Below are 26,893 nucleotides of genomic sequence, written 5' to 3' on the forward strand. Positions count from 1 at the left end.
CAGATAGACGTGGGCTTGAATAGTGACAGGGAGCCAATCAGAGTCCGAGGCAGTTGGCGCCAAAGGAGCAGCCTCAGGTGCTCTGCATCAGTAATCATGACACCCTCCTCTGGACAGCAAACAAAATAAAAATGCTTATTAACTCATCAACCAATTAACCCGAAAGCGAGTGGGAGGTCAAAAAAGCTTGCAAGCGAGCACTCAATGTCATTTGCAATCTTTTTTATAAAGTTATTTTGATTAGCGTCACATTTATACATATACATATTATTATACAACGCCTTTCTCTTCATTCAGTTTAAAATTGTACGTGCTTTGTAAAGACTTTACGAGTTTATGAATAACCTATATTTTATGTTGACTATCTGTGTATTATTTGCCCTCATGTAGGTTTTAGATCAGGGGATGGTGTAACAATAGTCTGTGCAGCTCTTTGAGACTCTTTGTGATTACAAATAAACATGACTTGACTTGACGGCGATACAATTCTGTATTTTTTGTAATTAATTTGCTATAGATTCCAAGACTTTCATTGATAAAGAAGGGTGCATCAACAACTTGATAACCACAGAAACACATTTTGTGATTATCAAAAAATACAAAGATGTCACACAAATGGCTACCCTAAGTTGCCTGGCCGTAACCAATTGACAATAGAGACTATTATTAAAAATGAGGAGGCGATTAAAAAAAGGGAATCTTCTAAACAGATGACAATCCTCGGAAGTAAAAATTTTCAAATAAGTTGTAATTTTAATCACCTCTCCCCCCCCTTTATCCACCTGCTACTCCACTAGACCATCTTGTCGTGTTAGACAAAAGATAAATAAATTGTCCTGTTCCTTTATATATATATGTAACCACGGTGTACCTGTCCCACCAAAGATCCACATTCACGCTGGACTGGATGACGAGGTTTTTATTACAGTTTCTGCAGATGAAATGAGTCACAACACAACACGTGGTAAGCTTCTCTGCTGGCTTTGATCTCGTTGGCAGGTCTTTGTAGACTGCCCACAAAACATATCATAGAGCTTTCTTTTCAGTTTACATAAAATACATTTTTCCATCCATTTTAACAAGATACTTTTAACAAGAGATCGTATAGTGGTTTTTTTAATGTTTACAATGAATTCAATATATTTTTCTTTAGTCTGAATTTCACCCAACATCATCCTTCCATATATATGAGAAAATAGAAATAATAGCGATAATGAGTATAAAAACGGGTACAATTTACCTGCAAATGAACGAGTCACAACACAACACGTGGTAAGCTTCTCTGCTGGTTTTGATCTTTATAAGGGGAATTAGCATTTTAGCACAACATGCAACGTCCAGCAAAACTAACATAAAAGGCGACAGAAACAAAACGAAAATAAATCCAAACAGCTTGACAACATCAATCACATTACTGTGCATGTTGAGAGATTTGTCAGCTGTGGTTTTAATGTTTAAAATTAACTTTTTGCGGAGCACCAAAAGATCGTGTCTTACCGTTGGCAGCTCGTTGTAGACTGCCAAAAAACCCCACCTTCCTGTCGCAAAGTCTAAGGCCTTACCCCATACCAGCAGGTGGCACTGTTAGACCCATCATTGCAGGACACTTATACAGAAACTATACAACATATTTCAGCAGGAATTTCAATAAGACAAAAGTTATTATTACACCCGTTACATATATATTTATTTATATACACATAATAGACATAAGTAGAACTTTCTACATACTATGTTGTTAATTTGATGTTTTACCTGTGGTAGCAGGGTTTCAAAATTAATTACCATAGGTATCTATTACCCACTGTACGGCAATTTCACAGTGATCCCTACCTCGGAATGGATTAATGTTGTATCCTGGGGGCCTGCTGTACTAGTTTCCAATACAAAATGCTTTCAAACAGCCTAGCTGAAACTCGCGTTCATTCAAAATTCAACATTTCTCTACGCTAATGCCCATTTCTGATTTAGCAAGCAATGTCAGATAGATAGAAGGAATACATTCGGCACGCTGAAATGACGTGATTTATCAGTCGACGGCCATTTCCATCTCTGACGAATGGCTTACTGTTTCCCGTCTAGGTGAAAAGACCGAACAGTAACACTTCGGATGGACAGACCTTGAGATTAACATCTTATTTGCCAGGAAAGAGATTGAAAGATAACGCGAGATAAACGGACACTAGAAAATACCTCTACTGGTTCATAGAGTATGTTTATTGTTGATCATTTTATGTAGCTGTAATTACTAAGGGTTTAACAAAATGAAGAGGTCGTAGGCTCGATTCCCGTCTCCTCCGTGGTATGTCAAAGTGTCCTTGGGCAAGACACTGAATCCCTAATGCTCCCGATAAGCAGGTAGTTGTATAGCTGACTTTGCTAACGGTTAGTGAGTGTACGTAAAAGGGAATGTGTGAAGCACATTGTAAAGCTTTGGAAGGTCATTGACTTTAAAAGCGCTATATTGTCAGGACCAGAACATAGACAGGACCCACTTGCGTTACGTTTCTCTGTTTTATTGGAAGAAAGGAAAGAGTTGCACCCACGATCCGGTGATCGCTGGACGCGGAAAGCGGGTTGCTCTGAACGCGGAAGTGGGACTCCCGTGGCGAGCGATGGCGGTGTCGGGAACGGAAAAAACGGGTCAGTAGCCGGGACAGGAGAGCAAAAAAAAAACGTGGTCGGGATCTGAAAAGGGTCGAAAGCCAGGAGAGGAGAGTAGACTTGTCGAAGCCAGGAGAACATACAAGAGCAAAAACAGGTGGGAGTCAGGATTGAAAAAGCTTGCCTAGAGTACACTGAGGTTCGCAGACGGACTGACAACAGGTGACAGATAGACGTGGGTTTAAATAGTGACAGGGAGCCAATCAGAATCCGAGGCAGTTGGCGCCAAAGGAGCGGGCACAGGTGCGTCACATCGGTAATCATGACATATATAAATGCAGACCATTTGACATTTAACTTAAAATGGCTGTCATTATTTTTGTATTATGTTGCAGATAGTAATTATTTTTCACAAATACAGTCGTATTATGTATATTTAGAAGGTTTTATTGACTTATATCACTCATTTTCCCAATGTATTATAACATACATTTTGGAGTAACATGGGAGTAATTAAATTCTAACAGGTATTTTTGTTCATCTTTCCTCATGTTGAGGTTTTTGAGTTTTCCCTTGCCCTCATGTTGGTTCCAGATCAGGGGATGGTGTAATAATAGTCTAAAAAAATAGTCTGTGTAATAACCTGTGAAGCCCTTTGAAACTCTTTGTGATTAAGGCCTATACAAATAAAAATGACTTGACTTGGCTTGGCTCTTGTACAGTATTTCAGGTGTGATAACTTACCTTTTTGCATTTTGAATCAATCAAATAATGTAAAACATATTACAGTTCTGTTCAATTCAGTTGACCTTCGATTTTATTGGCGTCAATGGTAACACTTTATAAGAACTCTTAACTCTCTTATTCTCTATTTTTCTCATTTCTCCTCTTTGGAATTATGGACACCGACCCTGGCAATTCACCTTTACGATACTATTGCCTGGCAGTTGGTGAAATCTTGCTATTATATGAATTAGAGTCCATCCTCCGGGTCCAATCGACACCTAATTACAGGTCTGGAAGACCGACACACACATTGAGCCCTAGAGGCATAGCGTGTATTGCTGGACAAGGGTCTCCAGGGTCAATTATGGCAGTGTAATGATCGTAATTGGCTAATTTTCAACACATTAGCCCACTTTATGTCTGGTTCGGCGGGCAGTAATTTAGCCAAAGCTCTGGATGACAGCCACTTTGCAAATTGCGCGGAATTGTGCGCCTGTGGCCAAAGACCGAGACCCTGCGGGGTAAGAATATACAGAATACTCCTGTTTGTTTGTGTTTCATTCTCAAAGTAAAACCAGCATGGTGTTGATCAATGTAAAGGTCATTCAGTACGGTAAACAAATTAGTTCAATACCCGCTGGTTTGTGGGGGATAATACAGAGGGTGGTGTAAATATTGCTTAGCTAAATCGCTAATGCAGGATATTGCAACAAATGGTTTGTTTTTAGTATTTTTATTCTGTTAAAAAAATGCAAGTAACCAGTCGAACATGCAAACAGCAACAGCGTTTTTGTACAGGTGTTGTTTGGTGACCTACTTAGCCATTTTCTTCCTAGTTCTACTTTTGCTTCTAGTCCTGGATTTTCCTGTTTTTCCATTTGAAATGTTTTCTTCTGTCATGACCAGCACGCAAGGTAGACCCAATAGCGTAACGTTTTCTCACAATTTTATTGAAAGAAAGAGGAAGGGCAGCGGCCGCGATCCGATCTTTGGTGGACGCGGCAGACAAGTCGCTCTCGTACTTGGATTGTGATCCGAACACCGAAGTGGATCTTCCGTAGCGAGCGATGGCGGTGTCAGGGACGGAAAAATTGGTCGGTAGCCGGGATTGGGAGAGCAAAAACGTGGTCGGGGTCAGAAACGGGTTGTAAGCCAGGACGGGAGAGCAGAGGTGGTCGGGATCAAAAACGGGTCAAGTCAGGACGGTAGAGCAGACGTGGTTGGAATCAAAACGTGTCGTAGCCGGAGACAAACGGGAGCAAAAACGGGACATGTGGGAGTCAGGGTCGAAAAAGGCTTGCCTTGTAAAAACAGAGGTTCACAGACGGACTGACAACAGGGGACTGACAGGACTGGGTTTAAATAGTGAGAGGGAGACAATCAAAGCCGCAGCGGTTGGCGCCAAATGAGAGGGCACCGGTGATTCACATCATCATGACATCTTCTTTGATTTATTTTTTACTTTCTCATTTTTCGTTTGACTTTTTTCACTTACATTCTTTTGCTCTTTGCGTTTTCCTTTCCTATTTTTCATTTGTTTAACCTTTTTTTTCTGTATCCTCTTTTTTCTTAAATTCTTCCCTCTTCTTTTTTGTATGTCCCTTTGCATTTAGCTTTCTGTGTTTTCTTATTCTTTCTCTTCCTCTATCTTGCTCTTATAGTCTTATTTCCTTATTTTCCCCCATGCTCACCTCTTCATCGTTCTCCTTTTTATTTGTTCTTGTATTTTGTCCGCTGTCTGCTTTTTTGTTTTTACCTTTCTTTATTTTCTTCCGATTCCGCTAATCCCGCATAATTTATTTTTCTTCCCCCTCATTTTTGTTACTTCCTTTTCAATTCCACCTTCCTTTTTCCATTTTTCCTGTTCTCGACTTCCTCATTTATCTTTTGAATATTCTTCACTTTCAAATGTTCAGCTTTTCCTCTGTCTGTACCTCTTCTTTTTCCTCCTCAACCCTATAATTTTCTCCCCTGCCTTTTCCTCCCTTACTCTTTATTCCGTCCTTCCTCTTTCTCTGTCACCACGTCATTTTTTTAAGGCTGTTCCCGGCGCAAAGTGAGATCCCTCCTGACGTTTTCACACCACATTTGACAGGTGCACATATGAAATGATGTTTGCAATTTAGCCTTCAGACATTTTGGACAAAAAGAAAGACAGCTCCCCAACTTCTGAAATGAAATTCCAAATGGATGACAGAGTAATGGATGAGGGCAGCGAGGCAGCAACCAAACCGAACCAAGTCTAAATGTCCACCTAATGTATATTTTCTCAGACTCTTCCAGCTGACTGGTTAAAGTGCCTTTCACGTGTATTCTTTATTTTTAACGTTCACTTCATAACTTATTTTCTCCATTCAACCTTCAAATATTTTTGATGTCGACAGAGAAAACATTACGATCACATTTCCCTTATCTAATCTTATCGGATCTCTATGTGGCGCTAGTGAGGTTGTCATTCAGAAAGGTTGTTATTCAGCAAGGTCTTTATTCAGCAAGGTTGTTAATCAGCTAGGAAGCCATTCAGCTAAAAAGCCATTTGATTTTGTTAGCCATATTGTTTAGCCAGATTATTTTCCAGCTAGGAAACTATTTAGCTTAGTTGTTTGTAGGCTAGGAAACCAATTATTTAATTGTTATCTCTCACTTTTTGTGATTTTTTGTTTAATTGTCTGCTTCTATCTTCGGTGTTTTTCTTCCCGTTTTGACAACTACACTATGGATTACTTCTATCCTATGGACATGGGTTTTAGCGCACAAAAATGCTTCTATTCAAGGAATCAACTCCTTGCCCTGAAGAATTCTCGTGCCGGCGTGATGAAGGGGCCTATAGTGGAGAAAGAACCGGAGCTAGCTAAGCGGCTAGCGGCATTATAAGTCTTCGGTACCATCCGCAATCATGGTAAATGCGAACTCACTACCAAATGAGATCAACGAGTGCTGGTGAAAAACATCGAAGCGCACAGGGTTGCTGTGTTTTGCGGAAACGTGGCTCACGTTTAGCATTCTAGCGTGTAGCCACCCGGAGCTACCCGGAGCAATCCGGCTTCAGCGCCGCTATACAGAGACACGAAAGCCTACGGGAATCGGAAAGGAGACGGACTCGCTAACACGAGGTGGTGTATCCCTGGACACAAAGAAAAAGATTTCCATCTGCCGCAGGGATGTCGAACTTTTGGACTGGCGTGTGACGTCATCCGCTCCGCTACAAGCACCCCTAGGGCATCATGTTAATCTGTTAATAAACAACGGGGTAGACTGCTGGAAGTGAGAATTTCCCTACGGGGATGAATAAATTATCTATCTATCTCTCTATCTCTCGCTCTCGCTCTCGCTCTATCTATCTATCTATCTATCTAATTAGGTTGTTTTTCAGCCAGCAAGCTATTCAAGTATGTAGATTGGAAGCTATTCAGCGTTACGTAGCTGGAGAGCTATTCAGCCAGCTAATTATCTCTAGCTCTATCCCTAGTCATAGTATATCTATCTGAGTAGCTTTTTAAATGGTTAGCTACCAAATGTAATTGGAACAAATGGGCCACAACGACAAAAGGTTTTTGCAAAAGGTTTTCGCAATCTTAATATTATCATGTGAATTTCCCTACGGGGATGAATAAAGTATCCATCTATCCATCTGTGTATCTAAACAGTTTGTACTGAACCATATGATAGGGAGGGGGTAAACCAGTCTGTCGAGCTTTTGCGTTGATGAGGGGCTGTGAGGCACAGCAACTGACCCCTTGTTCTACCGTGGGCTTAATGTTCGGTGTCAGGTTGGGAAGAGCAAAGTGGAATGGTTGTTTGGTGAATGTGAGTGTGTTCTTGACTCCAGCCACCTCCCACTTTCGGGATAGGATAGATAGGTTGGTAGATAGAAGGATAGATCCTCATTTATCCTCAATTAACCTTCGCCATTTTTAAAACATTTATTGTCCATTATTGTTTTTATTTTTTGTTTGTTTTGCTTATAATTTCACTTTATTATTCACTTCCCTTATTTTTTACTGTAACGCGTTTTGGCACACCAAAAGGACTGTATGAATAAAGTACATTGACAACTTCATAGCATTTCAATATCAACTGAATAATTTGGATGTAATATCAAAGACCTTGAAGATGATCTCAATTGAAAATCACTGACGTTCCAGAAACGATCTTTGACTTTCTTCTTGACTGGGTCTGGCTGGGCCCTCATGGCTCACTAGTTTGGTATTTCGACCAATCCTGTTTAATAAATTTACAAGTGAAAATGTCCATTTGTACCCTGTCTTATGGACTAGACCGTTGCCGTTTTGATTTAAACCATGTGACTAAATGGACTGACAAATGGCTGTTATAATCATCCACGACATGATCATGAGTTGAAATAATTGATAGAAAAAGCGCTATTCAGCGCTGTGTTTCTCAAATGGTAGGTCGGGACCCAAATTTGGGTTGTGGGCCTTTGCCTTGGCAAAATCCATTATCCATCCATCCATTATCTGCACCGCTTATCCTCGGTAGGGTCGCGTGGGTGCTGGAGCCAATCCCAGCTATCATCGGGCAGTGGGCAGGGGGCACCCTGAACTGGTTGCCAGCCAATCGCAGGGCACACAGGGACAGACAACTCGCTCGCTCATTCACACCTAGGGACAATTTGGACCGGCCAATTCCCCTGAAATGCATGTTTTTGGAATGTGGGAGGAAACCGGAGTGCCCGGAAGAAACACACACAAGCACGGGGAGAACATACAAACTCCGCACAGGAAGTCCGGTAGCTGGATTTGAACCCATGACCTCAGAACTGTGCCGCACACGTGCTAACCACTGCGCCGCCGTGCTTCCCTGCCTTTTTAAAATAATGCTGAATAACAGAGGGTCATTTAAACTCCTTAACAGTTGATGGGAATAATTCCTTGTAAATGTAAAGTTGACAACCCCCAATTCACAACACAGAAAAAGTCGGATAGTTTTGTTTACAGAAGTTGAGCATGGCCAAACAAACATAGAGGAGAGAATATATGAGACATGGATTTTATTAGCCACTGAAGTGAAGTATTTGGATTTCATTAAAAATGCATCCAAAGGGAATTGTTATATTGTGTCCGAACGCGGAAGCGGATCTTCCGTGGCGAGCGATGGCGGGGTCGGGGACGGAAAAAACGGGTCAGTAGCCAGGACAGGAGAGCCAAAACGTGGTCGGGGTCGGAAGCGAGTCGTAAGCCAGAATAGGAGACGTGGTCGGGGACCAAAAGAGGTCGAAAGCCGGGACGGGACAGTAGACGTGGTCAGGATCAAAAACTGGTCAAAGCTGGGGGACAGATGGGAGCAAAAAACGGGACAGGTGGGAGTCGGGGTCGAAAATGGCTTGCCTAGTGTTAACTGAGGTTCGCAGACGGACTGACAAAAGGGGACAGACAGGAGTGCATATAAATACTGACCGAGAGCCAATCAGAACCCCGGCAGTTGGCTCCAAAGGAGCGGGCACAGCTGAGTCACATCAGTAATCATGACAGGAATATTATTTCCTAGTTGTTTTGGTTTAGCTGGTCATTTGTTTTTTTTGTTTTTTCATATATATTTTGCGTCTGGATTAAACTTCACAATCCTTTCATTTAACACATTTCAGTAGTGGATTCCTTTTTCTCGATTTGGGTCGCAGCTTGTCATTACGGTAGGATGGTGGCTCCTATACAGGGTTGGGTAGGGTTACTTTAACTTGATTACTTTCAATTACTTTTGGATTACTCCAATACCAAATATGCTAATAAAAGACAAAAGAAACTAAATATGAGTAAAATTACTACATTTTGTGCAGGCTTGGGGAGTAACGGAATACATGGAACGGCAAAAATGATGTCGGCAAGCTGTTTGGATTTTTTTTCATTTTGTTTCTGTCGCATTTTATGTTAGTTTTGCCGGATATCAAAGAGATCAAAGCCAGGAGAGAAAGCTTACCACGTGTTGTGAGTCACCTTTTTTTTAATATATATTTTTTTGCCTTTAATTAGCATATTTGGTATTGGAGTAATCCAAAAGTAATTGAAAGTAATCAAGTTAAAGTAACCCTACCCAACCCTGGTCCTAAAGTCAGACCAGTTGAGAACCAATGATGTAAATGACGTCAAGTCTTTGGCTTTCACTCATAAAAAATAAAAATGAAAACAACTCCATAAAACAAATAAAAGCTACTCCCCCCCAGAAAATAGTTTACCTGACGTTGCCATGGATGATTAAACATGACAGGGACCCATGTGTGCTTTCATATGCGATAGTCTCTTTTGACAAATGTTAACAAGCATTCTGAGATCAATGAAACATGGCACATTGGTTATTATTTTATCCTTGACGTTGTGTCCTGAGGGTGTTGCTCATTAGCTCCTCTTCAGATGTTGTCTGTAAATGTACCTTTTGATAAAGACCAGGAGAGTCCCTTTGCAATCCACGCTGTGCCACTTCACGGCTTGCTGCTACCCTGTTTATACCTTTCAATAGGTGAATGTTTGATTGCGTAGGGTCTTCGGGGGTTCATAAAAGCCGCATGTTGTATTTTAATAGATTCCAGCATTCATTTTACCTTGGATGAAGGTTATTGAACATGACATGCTCAAGCTGTTTAAAGACCATCCCAGTTCACGATGGCTGCCAAACTGTTACATTTGTGTATTTAAAAACAACCTCCTATGCAGGAAAAGCCAATGACCTGCCCATGTTTGCATCCATATTTGTTCTTTTGGAAGCAATGGATTTGAATTTATTTGGAGTGATACAGGTAGATGGGTAGAATCATAATCACAGGTGTGCAATGTTCCCTCTACGCTAATGCTTGAAACAACAATGAGCAACAGCAAGCCCAAGTGTGGCAACTAAATCATTATCAAACATGTCCAAAACTTGACATCACGTTACATTTTGCTGAGTTTCCGGCAGAGCAAAATTATTTTTCACTTTTGAATGAATTGACTAAAGTACGATTGCAAAGGTTGCAGGGCCTACAAACGTCATTTGATTTTTACAATTCTTTCACAAGATTTCCTTTTCTTTTATTCCTGGTATCTTTTGTCGCATAATACTAACATTTTTGGGGGCTTATTTAGTTGGTTGCACAATACAGAACTGTCTTTAATTACATTTTTTAGTGGAAGTACAATGTTGGCATCAAGATTAACTTGATATAATTGGAAATTATTTTAATGCAACGCAAACTTTTGCCTCTTTTTCCCTATTTTTTTATCATTTTTTTAAATTCTCATTGTGTTTATTTTTTCCTAGCTGTTACTTTTGTCTTGCTTTTTTGTTCTCTATTACCTTTTTCCCTTTATTTGCTTCTTTCTTTTCTTCTGGCTTTTTATCTGAATTTTCCTGCTCTTTTTTCCTCTTTTTCTCTCCTTTTGTTTCGTTTTTTTTTCTCAGCTTTTCACTACTTTTTCATTTTAGTATTTTTTTTCTTTTTTGTTCTTCCCCCCCTCCCCTTCCTCTAAGTCATTTTGTGCACAATTTTACATAATATTTGGTCATGTAGGAATTAAAGAAGCAAAAACAACCTGAAGAGCCATTTGGGACCCGAAAGAGTGAGCCGAGCCAAAGAAGCCGGTTCTCGAAAAACTCTACTGACTTTACTCAACTTCGTTCTACTTCCACATTGACTTCAAAATACCACATTTAGAACACAGCGTCAGGGGAATCTGTGTATTTTTACCCTCATGCACTGTACTTTGACTTAATTCGCTTGTTAATTAGCAATTTCGAGCCCAAATTTTTGTGAGCTGGCTAGATTCTCTTGTGCGCGGAAAAGCTCTGGGTAGTGCGCAATTGCGCACACACGTAGTTTAGAGGGAACATTGCAGGTGTGTATTCATTTATCTGGCAGTTTCTTCTTATGTTACTGTTTATGCAAATTAACTTGTTGCTATCTGCAATGAAATGTTGTGTTTTTTCTGAACAGAAATTAGCATTGACTTATTTTATGCAGAACATTTCCCTCATCTTTTGCGAAGAAAGTTTTTCCCCAATGGTGAATAAGTACTGAAAGTTTTTTTCTACTTTAGATGGTTGGATTAAGGCTTAATCCCATTACTTCAGTTATCACCTACCTACTCTGTTTTTTAATCTTTCGGCTCCCCTTTCCATTTTTTGGTAGAGGCAAAGGAACAATTCCCATAGATATTGAGAATAGACTTTCAACTTACCACGACATTACGTCAACTTTTTCCACTCACCTCAAAACAGTAACATATAAGTCATTAGAAAAAAAAACCTGAAGATTTTAACCTTCAAAATACTGCCACAAGAAAAGTACTGTGCTTCATACTTGTCTATTCTTCCTCGTCTTCCCTACAATTTCTTCTTCTGTTTCTGTGCTTTTCCTTGTCCTACATAAGCCTCTGTAGGAATTTTGCGTTTCATAACACAACACACCCACTTATAATTGCAGCACTCCCTCCCACAATTGCTTCTAGATGGTCTTTGGGAGGGGTTCTTGTGTTGTAGCCTATGGCGCTTCCGACCTGACTCGATAAAAAGAGGATTTTGGCCCTCATTCATTTACTTTACTCTACCCTTAACGGAGGATTTTGACTTTCTTAACCTCATCGTGAACACAACAGCCATTTTTAAGTTTTTAATTTTCAACTTTTTGACAATTTTTTGAAACGCTTTCCTCCACTTAAGAGAATACGATACCAACCGTATTACGATACAAACTGTATGTAACATCCTACATGCCGGCATTTCTTGTGTAAATATCATGTAAATTATAGCCTTATCCTCCTCATTTTATAACCTTATCTTCTCTGTTCCTTTATCTTCTTGGCTTTTTACCTCACTGTGAATGTGTGAAACTGGAGTGTCATGCCCAATTTCGTTGTCACAATATATTAACCCATTTTGTAACAATGACAATAAAAGTATATTCTATTCTTCTTCTATTCTATTCTAATTGTAGTTATACATTTTCAATCAGAAACTGTTGATATTATATAATTCTGCAGAGAATACCCACTCTTTGTGCGTGTGTGTGTCTTCATGTGTTTTCTTTGGGTTTATATAGTTCATCAAAAATAATCCAACATTCATTGCACATTACGTTCGGGATGATACGTGTCGGTTCACAAACACACAACAAAACAGATGGCATTGGGAAAACATGCTTTCATGTCATTGCAATGCAAATTTACTATCCCATACATACATTCTCTCAACAGATGCCTGAATTAAAATTCCACTCACACGCATCTTAACAGTGTCAGGTTGCGCTTCTTCCAAAAGCCATTTATCTGTCAAGCGCCGACACTTGCATTGTCACAAGTGTCTGCATGCTTTGGATCGGTAAAGAGGTGCAGGGGGGAGTTGTCGGTGTCTCTGAGTGCATACTGTACGTGTGTTAGGATGTGAATAATAGCATATTACCCTGAAGACGAAATGAGATTGCCAAAGTGACAGAGGCGCGCACAGCAACATTTAGCCCCATTAGTTATGTCTCCGTATTTACAATATGCAAATGTATACCAACTCTATGCTGGCACAATTGTCGCCTAAAATGAGAGATTTACAAACAAGCACAGCACTGCTGCTCACGTTTTATGTTTAACAGATGTTATCCGGAGCCACCAACAAGCTTCCGGCATAATTGGCTGCATATTGTGCCGGTCCTTATAAACATTTTAACCCTTATGTTGTATTAGGGTTTCAAGTGACCCGTTTTAGGGTTATAGAATACAATAACTCATATGTCTCGGGGGCTATTACGTCAAATTACATTGGTGATATACAGTGGGGCAAATACAGTGGAACCTCGGTTCTCAACCATAATCCGTTCCAGAACCCTGTTCGAAAACCGATTTGGTCGATCACAGAAAATCGTTTTTCCCATTAAAAGTAATGTAAAATCGTTTTAATCCGTTCCAACACCCTAAACATGAAGCTAACCCAGGCTAATCGTACCTTTCGCGTTAGCGTAATCTGCCGTACGAAAGATTAGGCTGAACATGTAAAAATTAAAAAATCAGGTCGTTTGCACCCGGGTCTCCACAACAAGTGGTGAGCGGTTAAAGGATAAAGAAAATAATTATGAAAAGGATTTCTTACCTGTGTGGTGCTCAGCAGAAGGCATGCTGTATGTATAGCAAGATCGGAAACTCGCACACCTTCTTCATATTTTGCTGTTATTTCTTTCTTAAATGCAATAGTTGTACGCACTACTCTTCTTTTTTCACCTGTAACAACTTTGCTGCTTGCACCGAACTTCTTCCGAGGCATAATTAGGGGTTAAAACACTCCGTTCACCGATATTAAAAACGAAAGCAAGAAGAAGTGCGCGCATGTGACAACAGTTCTTCACGAAGGGTGGGGGCAATCTACACCCGTACGCCGCTCAGCATCGCCCCTAGCGTACCGGCGTTTGAACTCCGACTTTTTGAACAAAAAGCGAAGCAAGAATTTCTCAATTTTTGGTCGAGAACCGATTTGTTCGAACTGAGAGGCGTTCGAAAACCGAGGTTCCACTGTAAGTATTTGTGCAAATTGTCCTACTTGAAATGATTAGAGAGGCCTGTTAGATAAACTAACCATGAGAAACAGAATGTGGGGAAAAAAGTAAAAAATCACATTGTTTAGTTTTAAAATAATTTATTTCAAAATTAGAGTGGAAAATAAGTATTTTGTCACCTACAAACAAGCAAGATTTCCAGCCTGCAGGTCTTACTTCTTGTAACAAGGTCTAACGAGGCTCTACTCATTACCGGTATTAACTCCTGTTTTAACTCCTTATCGGTATAAAAGACATCTGTCCACAACCTTAGTTAGTCAGAGCTGTCAAAGCCACCAGAGACAAAAATTGTAGACCTGCACCGGGCTGGGAAGACTGAATCTGCAATAGGTAAAACACTTGGTGTGAAGAAATCTACTGTGGAAGCATTTTTTGGGGATAATGGAAGACAAACACGACCCTCAATCTGGGCCTCCATGCAAGATCCCAACCCGTGGCGGCAAAATGAAGGCAAGAATGGTTAACAAAAATCCCAAAGCCACACGAGGGGACTTAGTGAATGACCGAGAGAGAGCTGGAACCACAGTAACAAAGGCTAATATTAGTAACGCTTTGCGCCGCTGGGGACTTAAATCCTGCACTTCCAGACACCTCCTGCTGAAGCCAGTACACATACTGTTTAGGCCCGACCGCAGTTTGCTAGCGAGCATTTAAATGATACAGAAGAGGACTGGGAGAATGTGTAATGGTCAGATAAAACCAAAAGTTCTCGTTTTTGGAAGAAAAAGAATACTAAATTGCATCCGAATACCATCATACCCACTGTGATGAATGGGGGTGGTAACATCATGGTTTGGGCTTGTTTTTCTGCAAAGGGAACAGGAAGCCTGATCTGTGTAAAGGAAATAATGAATGGGGCCATGTATCGAGAGATTTCGAGTGAAAATGTCTTTCCATTAGCATGAGCATTGAAGATGAGCCATGGCTGGGTCTTTCAGTATGAAAATGATCCCAAACACCGACCGGAACAACAAATAAGTGCCTTTGCAGGAAGCATTTCAACGTCCAGATCTAAACTCCATAGAAAATCTGTAGAAGGAGTTGAAAGTCAGTGTTGCACAATGACAGCCTCAAAGCATCGCTGCTCTAGAGGAGATCTGCATGGAGGAATGGGCCAAATACCAGCAACAGTGTGTGAAAAGCTTTTGAAGAGTTACGGAAAATGTTTGGCCTCTGTTATTGCCTACAAAGGGTACATAACAAACATAACAAAGTATTGAGATGAACCTTTCTTATTGAGCAAATACTTATTTTCCATGATTTTTTCCACCATGATTTTGAAATAAATTCTACAAAAATTAAACAATTTGATTTTATGTTTTTTTCCCACATTCTGTTTCTAATGGTTGAGGTTGACTAAATAGTTATTTGCCCCACTGTATGGTTATGGATGCATTTATTGGTTGTTAGGATGTTGTATTAACTATATCGAGTGATACTCCTTCCCTTTCACTGTGAATGTGTGAAACTGGAGTGTCGTGCCCAATTTTATTGTCACAATATGTTAACCCATTTTGTAACAATGACAATAAAGGTATATTCTATTCTATCCTATTTTATTCTTCTATTCTTTTGGTGGTCAGTTCTGAGTTAACCCCGGCTCAAAATTGACCCGCAACGGTTAGTGGTGCCAATTCCTTACATAACATAAGGATGGAATATGGTTTTTCGTGGCTCATGTAGAGTGAACCAGATTTTGTAAAGCATTGAGGTCATCGTATCATCTCGTTATCTAAAATCTTGAATTTTTCATTGCCTTTATTGGAGAACTTCGGGGTTTGATAATTAGTTTTTTCCCCAGTGTTGAAGCTTTCATTTTGATAATTCTCAAGTTTGAACCAACGCTACTTGTGACAATCCAATTAATGACTTCAGAAGGATTAAGAGCCACACACAACAAATTCCATTTAATTTATGTAATTTTTTAGATATATTATTTTTTCACAACTTCAGTGGATTATACTTTAAAGTAATCTGACTGCAGATAGTAACCGACTGGCGAGATCAACGTGATAAAAGAACTCAAGTCAGTACAGAATGTGATTTGAACATTATTTTTTTAGAGAAATGATTTTTTTTTTTCGTGTTTTTATTTTTAAGATTCTTTTTCTGGCTTCATACATACACATTATTGCATAAAAACCGAGTTTGGGATGTGTCCGCTGCCCTGGCGATAACGGTTTAGCTAAAGCGTTAGCTAGCTAGCCAATGTCACACAATACTGTTTTATTGTATGACCGATTATGTTGAAGAATCTCTGAGTAAACTATTTTAAACTAAAAAAGGAAAACTTTTGTTTCATGTATGTGAATAAAACTGTACCCTTGTTTTTTATCAAATTGTATTTTTGAGCAATACCTCATTTCTCCGGAAAAGTAATCAGTTTGGTTCTTTTTAATTAACGTTTGCATGACTTGCAAACAGTTTTAGCAACTTAATGACAAAAAAAAACTGTATAAATGTGGTGCCATTTTGCAAAACATGCTAAGAAAGTCGACTCTGGTATTTTTATTGCTTTATTTCATTACTAGATATAAAATCATATTCCTTTTCACATGTCATATTTATCTCTAGTGCAGGGTTTGGGAACCTTTTTGATCCAAAAATCCATAAGAGCAAAAATATTTAGATTTTTTTTGGTGGGGAGAGACCCACACCATATATATTAAGGCAACATTCAACAAAACCGCCAAACACACTCTCCAGACAAAATCTACGAAATAAAAAATAATGCCAGAGCCTGTCCCATATCAAAATAATTATACCATTAAGATGTATCTCCCTCCTGCAGTTACTTTAGAGTGTTGAGGCTCATTTTTACTGTCATTTCTGTCCTAAATATAGGTTTAAAAACAAGGTGCAAGCAAAGTTCTTTTGTAAAAATGTCCCAAAATACTGCAAACGAGAATACCAACGCATTTATCTTCAGTGTAGACAGTGCTGGGTATAGGGAGGCAGTGCGGCTTCCCTGAGTTAAGCTCTGCCCATTCTATCGCTCATCCGAACAAACTGCTCTAGGTGCTTTGCTTGAGCTTCTGGGTAATTAAAGTTTGTTATGAGGCTTGTTATCATAAAGCGTCTCAACAGTAAACATATTTTTAATGACCTCACATATAGAGGATTAATTAACAATTTACTGCCAAAACTGTTGATGTGACACCCTGACTGGTAACTGTAGTTATAACTGTGTCTCATATTTATATATAAATATATATACTGGACTGAAACCTTCAACAAATCGGTAATGCCTCAGCTTTGCATGTTCTCTGTGTGTAGCATTAGATTACGTAAATGCACAATATATATTTTTTTTTTTATCTCCGAGCTATATGTACCCAGGAAAAGAGGCATTTATGGCTCTTGAACCCTGCTATAGTGGTTAGGTTTTGGCGCTCTCACAGCCGAAACCTGGGTTCGATTCCAAATGAATAATGTGATTTTTGTCACGGTTGCCAATTGGTCCCGCCCGGCTCGTTGACTGATTGACTTTCCTCCTATTTTAGCTCAGTGCTCTCCCTCATCCTTTGTCAGTCCGTCAACGAACCTCTGCACCCGCAAGATGTGTGTTTTGACTCTGTCCGGTATCTTGTTTGTGTATCCTGTCCGGTATCAATCCCGTCTATTTCGTCCTGTTTTGATATCGGTCTCCAGTGTCTGGTATTGTTCCCGTCTATCTCGTCCTGTCTGATATCCGTCTCCAGTCTCCCATGTCTGTTATCAATCTTGTCAGTCCCGTTCTGTCCGGTATCGACACCATCTGTCCGGTATCGGCTCGTGTAACTGGTATCGATCTCGTTGGTCTCTGGCTTCCTGTTGTTCCACGCCAGACTTCTGTCTTTCTTCTTCCGCCCGGCGATCACCGAATCACTGGCGTTTGTGTTAATGTGCATGACTGCCCCCATTCCTGTAAAATAAAGCTTGTGTGAGAAACGTTACGCATTTGGGTCCTCCTCCTGTTCCAGTTCTTGACAAATTTTGGTTAGTGACATTTTTCGACCAGTCAATCTTTTCACGAATATATAAGGTAAGTGTATAAAATGTGCAACGGTTATACATAAATAAATAAGATAGCTCTTACTGTCATTCCATGCGCCTTATAGTCCAGTGAGCAGTGCTCCCCCTACGCTGCGCGCGTGCAATTGCGCACTGCTCGTACATTCTCAGTGCACAAGAAAATCTAGAGAGCTCATAAAAATGAGGGCTCAAAATTACTAATTAAGAAGCAACTCAAGTCAAAGTTACAGTGCATGAAGGTATGTGTCCTAAATGCAGTATTTTGAAGTTGAGTCGAAGGAGAACGAAGTTGAGTAAAGTTAGTAGAGTTTGCCGGGGATCCGGCTTCTTCCGCTCGGCTCACTAAAAGGAACCGGCTCTTTCGGGTCCTAAACTGCTCTTCAGGTTTTTTTTTGCTTCTTTAATTCCAAATGACCAAATATTATGTAAAATTATGCATAAAATGATTTAAAGGAAGGGGGAATAGAACAAAAAAGACAAAAATACCAAAATGAAAAAGTAGTGAAAAGCTGAGAAAAAAAGAAACAAAAGTAAGAGGAAAAAAGAAGGAATAATTTAGAAAAAAGCCGGAAAAAAGAAAAGAAAGAGATGTAGGAAAAAAGTAAATAAAGAACAAAAAGAAAAAAGTAACAGCTCGGAAAAAATAAACACAATGAGATTTTTTTAAAAGGAATTTAAAAAAAAAGTTGGAAAAAAAAACACAGGAAAAAGAAGAAAAAGTTTGTGTTGCATTCAAATCTTTGACATGTTTGATAATTATTAATTATCTTGCCACACTTGGGATTATGGTTGCTCACTGTTGTTTCAAGCGCTGCTCACTGACTTTATGTGAACGCTGAGACCCGTGGAAAATTATAGGGAACATTGCCAGTGAGCCTTATAATATAGAGCGTAAAACACGGTGCTTTCCTGGCAAGTGCCCTAATGATCATGTTCTTTTTTTGCATTCATAGTACGCTCGCCCGATGACCCTCTGGAGAGCTAGGTGGGGGCGAATTAACTCAAGAGCGCATTTCAGCACGTCGTCCTGCGCGTATCTGCCTTAGGTGTCAGTCTGTCACCCCGAGGTCAAGCGGTTGGCGAGACGAGCTTTCGGATGCAATTAAGAAGTGACCTATTACGTGATGAATCGCTGATAGGACACTGTTGTCCTCTCACGTCAAGAAAAATGGTCAACCAAGGACAACCTCCTTTGCAATACGTCACTTTCAAAATGGACTGGCGGAGAGAACCTGTCTTCTCTGACTGATTGAGCCATATTGAAATATGTCCCTCAGATCTCACCGCTGAGAGAATCTCTTGGCCACACGGCCACGTCATTAATTATGAGTTTATTTGCTGTCGGGGGTGAGAGCAGATGAAAGTTGCAAGCCCGGCAGTCGCGGGAAATTTCCCGAGCCGAGGCCAAGCTAACTTTGAAAAAAATCGTCTTCAGTCAACTTGGTGTCCTCATGGCAACCTTGCAGAACCTCCAGACGCAAGCGAAAATCTGCTTTAAGCCGGCAGTCGAATGGCTTAGCGGGGATCCTTCATTTGTTTTTTGTCTTCTTTTTCAATCTTTCACTCCCTCCCCAAAACAGCAAGGGGAGGGTGTTTGTTATTTGCAACAAATGCGATATTGTTTTGAAAAAATAAATTCAGGGTGTAAGCAGATGGAAACTTATATTGCAGACAAAATATACTACAGTACACCAACCTTTGTGAAGTGGAGACACGTTTTTATTAATGATGAGTACAAAGAGCTATCAAGTTGATATGCATGTCTAAAACTACCGTATTTTCCACACTATAAGGCGCACCGGGTTGTAGGGCGCACCCCCAAAAAATAGTTTTTGGTCCTATATTTTCCATACATAAGGCGCACCGGATTATAAGGCGCTACAATGGGAACGTGGACAAAACAGTCAGATAGTTCAGTCCAACTTATTACCCCCTTAACATTCCCAAAGCTTGCAAAGAAGCAAATACGTGTCGTAGACACGTGCGGTTGCGGTGTCCGTACGATGTCACTCAAATGCATCGTTCCATCATTCGGAAGGTTAAAGTCTTGGGATTCAAGAAATGCCAAACATTTCTTAGTTTCCATTTTAATTTTTGCTGGCAACTGCGAATTTTATTGTGCAGGGAAACGGGGTTCTTTACTGTGCATATGACAATAAAGACTTTGAATTGAATTTAGTTTTAAAATAGACTCATCACAGAAACATCAAGATCGTTCTAAAACAAGATACCGGGAAAATATAAAGCCGCATAGCTCACCTAAGTTATCTTGCAGCCATCACGTTCAATCATGATACGTAACCATGGTCTTCTTACAACCGTGATTGTAGTAAATCCAGGGGAGTAAAATATTTATAAATACAGAATAGTAAAAAATGTTTTTTCTATGCTGTAGTGCAACCCAACCAGTGATTCACATCATCTTGTTCGGCCAATGGCTCTGTTTCGCCTCTTTAGCCTATGCGAGCCTGTAAATGATAAAAAGGATCCGCCCCCTTTACCTCCGAATAACTTTAGCCAATAGTGACGGATTCAAATGATGATTGACACATTGGTTAGGAAATGAAACACCGGTATATAAATCCCAGCATACACCGCGGACGACTTCGCCTTCGGGGGAAAATCTAGTCGGCGGCTGCTTGCCTTAGTTGCAAGACTTTGCGACTTAATATTGATCCATATACAAGGCGCACTGTATTATAAGGCGCATGGTCAGCTTTTGAAAAAAATAAAGGCTTTTACGTGCGCCTTATAGTGCGGAAAATACGGTATTCATTGTTATTATTGTTGTAATCATTAGTAGTAGGGTTAAAATAGGGTGGCACGGTGGATGGGTGGTTAGCGTGCAGCCCCACGGTGCAGAGATTCATGTTCAAGTCCAGCTACCGTTACCTCCCTGTGTGGAGTTTGCATGTTCTGCCCGTGTCTGCGTGGGTTTTCTCTAAGTACATTTTGTCACGGTTGCCATGGCGCCCAATTGGCCCCGCCCGTGTGGTGCCAGCTGTGGTTCGTTGATGGATTGGCTTCCCATCTATTTAAGCTCAGTGCTCTCACTCACCCTTGGTCAGTCTGTCAACGAAACTCTGCACCCGCAAGACGTGGGTTTAGACTATGTGTGGGTTCCTGCTTGTGTTTCCTGTCCGGTATTGTTCCCTTCTATTTTGCCCTGTTTAATATCGATCTCCAGTTTCGTTCCCGTCTAGTTTGGACAGTTTAATTTTGATATGCAGTTTTGATATCAATCCTGTCTGTCCCGTCCTGTCCGGTATCGGCCCCATCTGTCCGATATCTGCTCGTGCAATTGGTATCGATCTCGTCGACCTCTGGCTTCCTGTCATTCCACGCCGGACTGCTGCCTTGCGTCTTCCGCCCAACGATCGCCGAATCACTGGCGTTTGGGTTAACGCGCATGACTGCCCCATTTGCCGTAAAATAAAAGCTTGTGTGAGAAACGTCACGCATTTGGGTTCTCCTCCTGTTTCGGTTCATGACACATTCACCCAAAAAACATGCATTTCAGGTTAATTGACCGGTTCAAATCTTCATTGTAAGTGAGCGAAGGTTGTCTGTCTCTATCTGCCTTGCAACGGGAGGTCAACCAGTTCAGGGTGTCCCCTGCCCACTGCCTGAAGATAACTGGAATGGGCTCCAGCACCCCCGCGACCCTTCTGAGGATAATGGACAGATGGGTTGGAATAGGCTCAGTCAACCACAAACAACAGCAAACTTCCGACAAATTCACAAAGACCCATCACTGGTGACCTATTTTCAGAACCAGTCCACAGATATCTTCGGGGCTACCTGGTGACCATGGCCATCATATTGTTGTCCGCTGGAGTAGATAATCAGAGACTCCAATAAAATCCATCTATCCGTTATCTTCTGAAAGAGCTTCAACAAGGAAGCCCAGACCTTCCTATTACTAGCCACTTCTTCCAGCTCAGCTCCCGAGGCGTTCCCAGGACAGCCTAGAGACACAATCTCTCCAGCGTATCCTGGGTCATCCCCGGGACCTCCTGCTTCAATGAAAACTTTTCCAAAAAAAATCAATTTCCATCATTCAATTCTACTAAGTAAATAAGCTGCAATTAACCTTGTGACAGATTGGACTTTGAAAGACTTAACAATCAGATATTTACATATGATTAAATAACATTATAAATACGCACAAAAAGAAAAGGAAGGATGGAATTGTATTATCATTTGGTGTGACGTGACTTGAGTTGGTACAGTGGAGTTAGCAGGTGGATGCAGATGGGGGGCTGATTGCATACCGTATACTTTATTTCATAGTACAAGAATTGATTTTTTTCATGATTATTTCGACCTATAACAGCAACAAAAACACTTTAGATTGGATTCTTGTACATATGTAACGGGTGTAATAATAACTTTTGTTTTATTGAAATTCTTGCCGAGATATGTTGTATAGTTTCTGTATAAGTGTCCTGCACTGATGAGTCCAACAGTGCCACCTGCTGGTATGGGGTAAGGTTTGGCTTGGCTTTAGACTTTGCGACAGGAAGGTGGGGTTTTTTGGCAGTCTACAACGAGCTGCCAACGGTAAGACACGATCTTTTGGTGCTCTGCAAAAAGTTAATTTTAAGCTTTAAAACCACAGCTGACAAATCTCTCAACATGCACAGGAATGTGATTGATGTTGTCAAGCTGTTTGGATTTATTTTCGTTTTGTTTCTGTCGCCTTTTATGTTAGTTTCGCCAGACGTTGCATATTGTGCTAAAATGCTAACTCCCCTTATAGAGATCAAAGCCAGCAGAGAAGCTTACCACGTGTTGTGTTGTGACTCATTCAGTTGCAGCAACTATAATAAAAACCTCATCGTCCAGTCCAGCGTGAATGTGGATCTTTGGTGGGACAGATACACCGCGGTTACATATAAGCAATGTTCCCTGTAATTTTCCTTACGGGTCTGAGCGTTCACACAAAGTCGGTGAGCAGCGCTTGAAACCACAGTGAGCAACCATAATCCCAAGTGTGGAAAGATAATTCATTATCAAACATGTCCAAAACTTGACTTCAAGTTACATTTTGCTGAGTTTCCGCCAATGCAAAATGATTTTTCTCTTTTGAATGAATTGACTCATGTACTATTGCAAAGCTTGTACGGCCTACAAACGTCCTTTGTTCTTACAATTTTTATCCATTTCTTTTTATTTCCTGATATATTTTGTCGCATAATATTAACATTTTGGGGGGCTTATTTAGTCCTTTGTAAGATACAGAACTGTACTTAATCACATTTTTTAGTGGAAGTACAATGTTGGGCAACAAGATTCACTTGTTATCGTTGGAAATTGTTTGAATGCAACACAAACTTTTTCTTCTTTTTTCTGTTTTTTTTTTCTACTTTTTTCAAATTCCTTTAAAAAAATTCTCATTGTGTTTATTTTTCCAAGGTGTTACTTTTTTCTTTTTGTTCTCTATTTACCTTTTTCCTACATTTCTTTCTTTTCTTTTTTTCTTTCTGTTTTCTCTTCCTTTTGTTTCTTTTTTTCTCAGCTTTTCACTACTTTTTCATTTTGGTATTTTTTTCTTTTTTGTTCTATTCCCCCCTTCCTTTAAGTCATTTTGTGCATCATTTTACATAATATTTGGTCATGTTGGGATTAAAGAAGCAAAAACAACCCAAAGAGCCGTTTAGGACCCGAAAGAGCCGGTTCCTTTTAGTGAGCCGAGCCGAAGACGCCGGTTCTCGACAAACTCTACTAACTTCACTCAACTTCGTTCTCCTTCGACCTTGACTTCAAAATACCGCATTTAGGACACAACGTCGGGGGAACCTGTGTATTTTTACCTTCATGCACTGTAACTTTGACTTGAGTCGCTTCTTAATGAGTAATTTTGAGCCCTCATTTTTGTGCGCTGGCTAGATTTTCTTAGAGCAGCTTAGAGGGAACACTGCATATAAGCATCCAGAATTTTCTTTGTTATTGTATACTCTTTGAAAACGAACATTAAAAATACAAAAGCCATTGATTAGCAATCAACATTTTTTCTCTTGTTTGAAAATAATCATCAGAATGGTCTCTAATAGCTCGGCACTGTAACGTCACAGTGACGCTATCAATCCTGATTAGAAGTGATACTTCACATTGTTAGCTACTGAAAGCTGATTAAGGTGGATGTGTCCCACGGGCCGAGCGCTAATTGGGAAAGTAGCTTGTCATTCCAAATATAAAGTCGAGGCTTCACTCCTCGGCCAATTTGTTTCAATTATGTGACGAGTGTCTGTCCACCGAGGCTATGTCGTTTTCGTTTTGTGCGACCGACACTCTCCTGTTTCCTTTTTTCTCTTGGAAATACAGTATTGTACAAATGTCCTATATTTTCTCATTCTAACAGCAGTGATTTTAACTCATTGAATGCCCAGCCTCGCAAAAATGTATCTTTGACGTCTGTAGCCGTCTAAGGCAGCCTAGCTAAAATGGATTTTGGTCCTCTGTAGTCATCTACGGCAGCTTAGCTAAAATGAATATTTGACCTATAAAGTTGTCTATGGCAGCTTAGGTTAAATGTCTCTTAAATGTCTGCAGCCATCTAAGGCAGACTAGCTGTAATGGATCTTTATGGCACCCTGTTTTAAATGTGTCTTTGATGTCTTTGGCCTTCTATGAAAGTCCAACTTTATTGGATCTTTGACGTCTATAGCCGTCTAAGCTAAAATGCCTCTTTGACATCTGTAGCCATCCACGGCAGCCTAACCGTAATGATTATTTGTCTCATAAAGTAGTCCATGGCAGCTTAGGTAAAATAGCTCTTTAACTTCTGTACCCATCTAAGGCAGACAAGCTGTAATGGGGTTTTGGCATTTATAGTGGTTTATGGCACTGTAGATAAAATGGATCTTTGACGTCTGTAGCTATCTACGACAGCCCAATTTTTTTTATCTTTGACATCTGTACCGTCTAAGGCTGCCTAGCTAAACTAGATCTTGACATCTGTAGCCATCTATGGCAGCCTAGCCGTAATGAATATTTGACCTATAAAGTATTCTATGGGAGTTAAGGTTAAATGTCTTTTAAACGTCTGCAGCCATCTAAGGCAGACTAGCTGGAATGGATCTTTGACATTTATAGTGGTTTATGGCACCCTAGGTCAAATGTGTCTTTGATGTCTGCGGCCTTCAATGAAAGTCTAAATTTATTGGATCTTTGACGTCTATAGACGTCTAAGCTAAAATGCTTCTTGGACATCTGTAGCCATCCACGGCACTCTAGCCAAAAGGAATATTTGTCATATAAAGTAGTCTATTGCAGCTTGGGTAAAATTGCTCTTTAACTTCTGCACCCATCTAAGGCAAACAAGCTGTAATGGATTTTTGGCATTTATAATGGTTTATGGCACTGCAGATAAAATGGATCTTTGGCGTGTGAAGCCAAGTACGACGTCCCATTTTCTTGGGATCTTTGACATCTGTACAGTCTAAGGCAGCCTAGGTAAACTAGATCTTTGACATCTGTAGCCATCTAAAGTGGCCTAGCCGTAATGAATATTTGTCGTATGAAGTAGTCTATGGCAGCTTTTGGTAAAATGGCCATCTATGACAGCCTAACTTTATTTGACCTTTGACGTCTATAGCCATCTAGAATAGAATAGAATATGCCTTTATTGTCATTGTTACAACATGGGATATGCTGTGACAACGAAATTGGACGACTCCAGTTCCACATTTACAGTGAGGATGAGGAAACAAGAAATAAAGGAACAAAGAACTAACTGACTTTGTTGTAAGTAGGCTTTGTTTTCCTCCGGGGGGGAGTGGTTGATGAGGGGGGTGTGGGTCAAACAGAGTTGCTGGATACAACCGGAATGTTAGCGCTATGCTTAACGTTAGCATCCGGTGAAACGGTAGCAGTGTAAAGTAAACAGCAAACACAAAGACCACAGGTAACTCTCCCGGTACATAGAAGGGTCTGCACGATACTGCTATGGCAGCCTAGCAGGAATATATCTTTGATGTCTATTGCCAACTATGATGGCTTAGCTAAAATTGATTTTTGTGGTCCTTAGCCATTTACAACAACTTAGCTAAATTGGATCCTTGACGTCCATAACGGTCAATAGCAGGCCAGCCCTAATGGATGGTTGACGTCTATAACCGTCTATGGTAGCCTAGCTAAAATAGGTCTTTCTTTTGTTGTTTCTTCTCTTAGAGGTAGTTTATCAACTTATTCTGTGTTGTCTTTTTTTTCTGCTCGGCTATAGTAATTGTTCCAACAAAGGAAATTATTATTATTATTATTATTATATCCTAGTTTTGTGCCTGCGTCTTCTTTGTTACTTTGATATCTTTGAATTCTGAATATCTTTGTTCTGTTTATGTACACTTTCGCATACTCATTCATTTTCTGTGTATAAATCTCATCTCTCATTAGCTACACCGCTTATCCTCAGTAGGGTCGCGGGGGTGCTGGAGCCCATCCCAGCAAACATCGGGCAGTGGGCACCCTGAACTGGTTGCAGCCAATCGCAGGGCACACGGGGACAGACAACTCACTCGTTCATTCACACCTAGGGACAATTTGCACCGGCCAATTTACCTGAAATGCATGTTTTTTGGAATGTGGGAGGAAACCGGAGTGCCCGGAGGAAACCCACGCAAGCACGGGGAGAACATACAAACTCCGCACAGGAAGTCTGGAGCTGGATTTGAACCCACGCAGGAGGTTCCCAAGACATGAACTGTGCTGCACATGCGCTATCCACTGCCCCGCCGTGCTGCCTGTGTATAAATCTTTTTATAAAATCTTATTTTGTGTTTACAATTATGGAGTCAACGTAGTTTCTTGGGTTTTTGATTTAAGAGTACTTTCATTTCTCATAGTTTTGTGAAATCAATGCTATAATAAGAAGAAAGCAGTAATAAAACACTGTAATGATCCCTGAAGTTGCGTAAGAACCCGAAGGCACACTAAAGCAGGAGCTGTAAGGGAAAAAAAGGAATTAAAAGACATTCTTTATTTCATTTCGATTTCACAAGCAGTTTCTTCTGACTTAACAATATT

At 40.3% G+C, this 26,893-nt stretch overlaps 1 protein-coding gene across 1 annotated transcript in view; it reads left to right on the forward strand.

Annotated features, from left to right (window-relative positions):
- clstn2a (calsyntenin 2a) overlaps positions 1-26,893 on the forward strand; it is a 248,515-nt gene that overhangs the window by 143,109 nt on the left and 78,513 nt on the right. The gene's annotated exons all lie outside the window — the stretch shown is intronic.

This window comes from Urocampus carinirostris, chromosome 1 (assembly GCF_059441175.1).
Source record: "Urocampus carinirostris isolate Australia breed hairy pipefish chromosome 1, RoL_Ucar_1.0, whole genome shotgun sequence".
Lineage (NCBI taxonomy): Eukaryota > Metazoa > Chordata > Actinopteri > Syngnathiformes > Syngnathidae > Urocampus > Urocampus carinirostris.